The following is a 6679-nucleotide window of genomic DNA, read 5'->3' on the forward strand; positions in this document are numbered from 1 at the left end:
CTAAAAAAAAACTAACTGTTTGATTAACTGTCAAGAAATCTTCACAAAACTTTTCTTATATTTTTAGCAGCAAAATTTAAAGAAAATTTATTTAGCAGTTTGCATTTTTCTAGAATATAAAAAAAAGACTTTTCAGTTTTTTTTTATATTTAAATAAAATTTAAAATAATTAAGAATTTAAATGAAACAGCGTGTTTTGAAACTCCAATTGATACAGAAACGAGAATGTGTATAAAAAAGATTTTATTTGAAAAACGATAAGTCGTTCATTCCAAGCATTAAATAGTACGCACTATTTAATATGTTTTCAAAATAATTAACAATAAAAATTTTATAGCACTTTTGAAGATACACTGGAATGAAAAAAAATATGCTAATTATTTTATATCCGGGTTTTTTTTTTCAATTCTTTAAGTAGACGATATTTTATTACTACATTAATCCATAAAATTTTATATTATTTATATTTCACAATCACGAATTCAAAAGCTATGATAAAAAAGATAAATGATAAAAAAGACCAAGAAAATAATTCAAAAAAATTTTAGTACTATATTTATGTAAATAAAAAAATTGACTAAAATATAATAAATATAAGTAATATTTACTCTATTTTAAAGTAGATTTCTGAGGGAAAAACAAGTTTAAGTACTCTTTCTATGCAAAGCAATTAAATGCTTTTAATAATTAATGCTGTATTTAACTTAATGTTCGTGTTGTTTATTTATCTTTAAGCTAAAGGTTGTTAACTTCAGCTAGAGTTAATAATCCAAGGAATCTGAAACATATTTTTATTTTTTAAGAAGTTACGATTTAAAAACACTAGTTTCGTTTGGATTATTATTCAGAAATTTTGTTAAAAAATTCCTTTTTTTAATCAATATTTTGATATCATTTCTCAATGCACTTACGAGATCCTATAAATGCAAAGAAAAGAACTGCCATCGAAGTAGTTAGTTAATCAGCTTCTTATAGCATAGTTGCTGCCTTTGGCGACGAGCTCGGTCGCCAAAATAGGTTATTAATCTATTGATATGGAATGGATCATTAAAAATTTTAGTTTATTTAATAAATGAAAACAGAACGTTAAATGAATCATTTTGCACCAAATTATTGTGGGCACAAATTAAAAGTGCGTATATATTCTGAAATATAAGCGGAAGTGAAAATTCTATTTCGGAATTCATAATAAAAAAGAAATAAATTTTTTTATCCGAATTTTAAAATTGGCAAAAGCACGGGATTGAATATTTTGGTTGATGTATTTGAATTTCATAAAAGCAACTGAAGTGACCACTATTTTTAAAAAGGTTTTTTTTCCTTCAAACCAATCTAAACCAAACCTAACATTTAAGGCATCATAACATTATAAATTAAACTTGAAGTATTTATTAAAAGTTAGGAAAAAAACTGTATAGAAATGAAATCGATATCATTAAAGAGATAAATTTTGGAGTTTTAAGATTATGCAAAAACCGTTTTGGGAAATTTATAGTTTTGGAGATCATTTATTTCCAGTAGGTAAATCATAGAGAGTAAATATCCTTAGTGATGGTTTAGAGCGATTATTAACTTTCCGATTAAAGTTTATTTCTTAAATTTCTTTTACATCTTCTGACTGAATTAAGTGTTTGACTTGGAGAATAGAATTTAAAATATAATAATTTAATTAGCGAAGTTCTGAATTAAATACAGCTATAAAAACGCTGAATAAAGCAGTCTGCTGAAACTTTCGTGCATTGATATGTTTACGTTCAATGCTGCCATTCCGCAATAAGTAATAACAATTTCTGTGCTACGTATGTTAGCGATATATATATATATATATATATATATATATATATATATATATATATATATAAGCATAATTATTTACAAGAATGTGCGGACATGGCACGTCCACCACAGCAGAAAATGGGGAAGAAGAACGAACTAAATTATCCATCATCTTATATAACATGATATTTTGATAGCGAAAATATTTCTTCACAGTGCTAATATATTATTAAGATTCTGATAGGGATTTCTGACGCATGTCAATCACATGAAAGGGAAACACATGGATATTTTTTAAAAAGAATGTGCTTACTGGACATTTTCCTATCCCTTCAAGCGGACCGTGAGAATGTGTCTGCATTTAGCCTATTCAACAATTTCATAAAGCTTCTCTTGAATTAATTAAGTGGAGAAAGTGGAATTGGATCAAGAAATAAGAAAATGAACTTACTATGGGCTAAATTAAGATAAAATCTTGGAAATTAATTAAATTGAAATCAAGAGTTTAAAATATCATTAAATATTATATATATATATATATATATATATATATATATATATATATATATATATATATATATATATATATATATATACACACACTATAAAACACTAATTTGAAGAAAAGAGTGAATAAATTTTAGGATATACTATGCGATGAAATAATCTGTTTAAGATCAAGAGGAACTATGATAATGATAGTTTTTCTGATTAAATAGTAATCTGATAAATATGAAAGAAGGAATCTACAACTAACAGAAAAATTTTAATTTTCATATATAAAAATATCCATATCGTGGAGAAAGACATTTTAATGAATAGGTTTCGTGGTGAATTTTCTTTTTTTCAAACTAAAGATAAAAAGAAAGAAATTACAAAAGGAAGAGCAGCACATGATAATCTATGTGTAATGCATTCATTTAAATTAAACTTTCAGATTTTTATTGTGTGCACGTGTCTTTTAGAAGCATTTGTTATATTAGGGCATAAGATCCAAATCTGATCATGCTGTGTCAAACATATGGTGAATATATGGGCATAACATAAAATAAAACTATAGCAAAATATTTATTCTGCAAGATAGAAAGCTTTAACCAATATAGTTTTTTTTATTTGATTTATCTTTACTTTTTTTATATATATTCACAACAGTTGGATAATCATCTTCCTTTGACTCAATTCTCGTTAATATTAAGTTAGAGTCGGTATAAAGAGAGATTTCCTTTAAAAAGTCCTCCACTAAAAAAATCAAAACCCTTAATCAAAATTTATAATTCTTAACTATTTTTTAAAAAATAGTTTGAATGCTACGTGGTGGTAAATTTTAGATTAAAGAGATTTGGCAGTTGCCTAGGGTCGATTTGGACTGGACGAATATCACAAGGGATTCGATTAAAATTGTTTTAGTTTTTTACCAAAAGAATTCTAGGACCACTACACTGAAGATATTTAACAAGCAAGGCGTTTAAAAAATGTTATTAGCCTAGTTTCCAAATAAATAATTTATGAAAATTATAGATTTTATGATATGTAAAATAATAAAAGAATATGTAAGTTCCGTAAAGCATTATAGATCAAAGCTCCATGCCCCTTTGTATTATTTACTAATTAATATAGTATGTGTAAACAACAAAAGTTTGTTTATATAAGAATTTCGCTGTAACACAATCATGAATCTTAATAATACAAGTGAATAAAAAAAAAACTCTTATTTTCACAAATTTAAATTAAACTAAACTGAATAATTAATATTTTAAATTAAAAACGTGCTGCAATGCGAATCTGAATTGACTTCTTTACTATAGTCTCATAATGTACTTTGCTGAGGGTCACAAAATTTCTAAATCCATCACTAGTGCTATGCCTCTACCTGTTTGTATACTTCCACATTGTGGAATGAAAAATGTGCCATATTGGGAAATCTATAATATGTACATTTTTCATTTTTTTTAACTTCGTGGTGGGAAAAAAAAGAACTGAGTATACATTTCGGAATATTTTTTCTATTGGCTGATTAGCCAAATTCGATACAAATCTACCCCTCTTGATGGAAAGACCACATAACCAATTTTAATATCTAATACAAATCTACCCCTCTTGATGGAAAGACCACATAACCAATTTTAATATCTATCTATCTTATTTTGTTTGTGTTATGGCGTTGACACATACGAGAATAAACAGCCAATCAATCCTTTAGCGGATCTGGTTCGAAATTTTATACTGATAATCAATTATGGCTATAAAACTATCCAAATTTAATTTATCTATCTCATTTTATTTTAAGAGTTATGCGCCCAAATATTCAGTAGATAGACGAAATGGCGTTTTGATGGTTTTTCAAGATGAGATATAAATCTGCTAATTTATATACAAAACTAAAATTCTACTTGTCTCATTGGTTCTGCATCGTATTCATAGGCTGCCGAGCAGAATTTAAAATCTAAAATGTGAAAAAGTATCAAAATCTCAAAGTGTAATAATGCGAAATTGACAATATCTTCTTATACTTTGCATACAAAAAAAGATAAAATATTATAATTAGATTCAAGTTCAAAATCAGAATAGGGTATCAATAGTTATGATATGGCTTTTAAAAGTTCATTATGATCCCTGTGGCTATTTGGTATTTACGACTCTTATATTTCTATAGTGCTTGTGGATATATGTGCAACATCTTTTCAACTATGGCAGTGATTATAAGAATTTAGTTTGTGATAAGGATAGCACAAATGTTTTTTTTTCAAAAATGATCCATCAAATAAAGAATTTAAAGCAGTTTTAAGCATTTAGTCTGAAGCATAGTAATATGATAATTTTTAGACACCATGTGTATATTTTGTTTTTGTAATTTACTCATTTATATAAGAGTGATAATAGACATAAAAAAATGCATTTATTATCTTCATAACGCGATTGAGTGCAAATCCAGTGACTAAAACAATAATAAGCGTTGTTGTAAAAAATGCAATTAAAATTTTATTAAAATTAGGAAAAGCGTATATACAATAAAATTGTATTAATAAAAAGTATTTGTATTCAATTTTGAAGTGATTTGAAATTTTTTTTGAAATAATATGCTGTGAAATTATCAGAATTTTTTTTAAAAATCCGATTCGTTTTATAAAGAAGATGTAATTAAACGCTTAAAATATTCTTCATGGGGATTCTCTTTTATCCAAGAAGTAAGAATATAAATAAAATATCGCTGTTACCGGAAATTTTAGTCTTAATATAAAAACAGGAAACGATAAAAGTTCTATTAAGCAAATAATGTGCTGAATGGATTAAAAATTGGTCGTAAAATATAGGAACCAAAAGAAGCAGTCTCCCCAAAATTTTCTCGAATATTCTCTAATAAAATTGTCATGCAAGAGAATGACTTGCATAGCATTGGCATGCAATAGTTATAAAATGCTTTTTGGCTTGAATTTAGCATTTTTACTGAATCTATTGAGTCAACCTTTGCTATTAATCCCTGGCATGCGTTAATAGTATCCAAAAATCAAATTTGCATTTTAGACACATTTTTTTTTCAATCGATTGAAAAAAAATTCGACACACAACTGTAATTGTAGTCACAAAATTCCATATCAGATTTGATATATTTAAGTTATTGTATTTTTGAATTATCACGTTTACATGTTTTTAAAAGTGCAGACGGACAGACAGTCAATCCGTAGTTGAATTTAGCTCGAGTTTTGATAGGTGTCTATATTACAAATATTAGATCTGTTCATATTATCTATCAAGCACTCTTTGTTTTCTATCTATCATATTAATATATATTCGAATAGCCGGACAGATTGACTTCTTTGGAACTGATTTTACTCAGAATTTGTCAGGAATCTTCAAATTAGGCGTAAAGACCGTCTATCAAATTTCATCCGTCTAGCGCAAAGCGTTTTTGAGTTATCTTTATCATAGACAGACAGACATTTTCCAAAAAATATATATATATATTAACTAGGGGGTGTCTAAAACGTGGATATTCATTAAAGAAAGAATAATGTATGGTAAACGAGAAAGTAAAAACGTACTGTGTCATTCGATATGTATGCAAAAGATATCGAAATTTTTTTATATCCTAAAAGGTATTTATTCATCAATTCATTTCTCTAATAATAAGGAGGAATCATCCAGTAGCATAAGAAAAATGACTAAAATAATAAGTTTTAATTTTAATCACGAATAAATACTCAATAATTTATTTTGCAAGACTATCATAGCTCAATTTATTCAATGCTAAACATTTTAATGCTTAGATTCTGAATCCATTTTCAATGCTAAACGCTATTTATGCCTTGTTCAACAAAGCGTAAGGAAAAAATGATTACCTACAAAACAAATGACCGATCAAAGCTACCGAAGCTGATTTCGTACTATTTATTTAAATCTCTTATTTCAGAGAGGCAGAAGCTTTCTTCTCCACGAAATTACAATTCATATTAAAAGACATATTTTTCATCTCTGAATGGGATAATCACTCAAATAGAATGGTATTACTAAATAAGAACTGAGAGCTATCAGCCCTTGGGCGGGGTCTGACTCAGCGGACCGTATTATGCTGAAGATATTTAAGCGTTTTGTTCAGAATCTCGAGGTTTGTTATGAAAACACTTTACGTCTGAGTAACCGGAGTTAAGTTAAAGCTTCGAGACACACGGTAAAAAGAAAATGGTTGTCGTTTTCGAATCGAGATATAGTGGCATATTTTCTCTTGTTCTTGCTGTTTGTTCTGAGACACAGAAAACTGATCTAGTTGATGCATTTCCTTTCAGAAAATCATCCTCAGTGACACATTTCAGCTTGTTTTTCAAAGACGAAAGAGAAAAGGATACGACAAGATACATTGACTATTGAGTAACTTTGATGATATTTGAGTCAATTCCGATTAAATAAA

The sequence above is a fragment of the Argiope bruennichi genome, chromosome 1 (assembly GCF_947563725.1).
Source record: "Argiope bruennichi chromosome 1, qqArgBrue1.1, whole genome shotgun sequence".
NCBI lineage: Eukaryota > Metazoa > Arthropoda > Arachnida > Araneae > Araneidae > Argiope > Argiope bruennichi.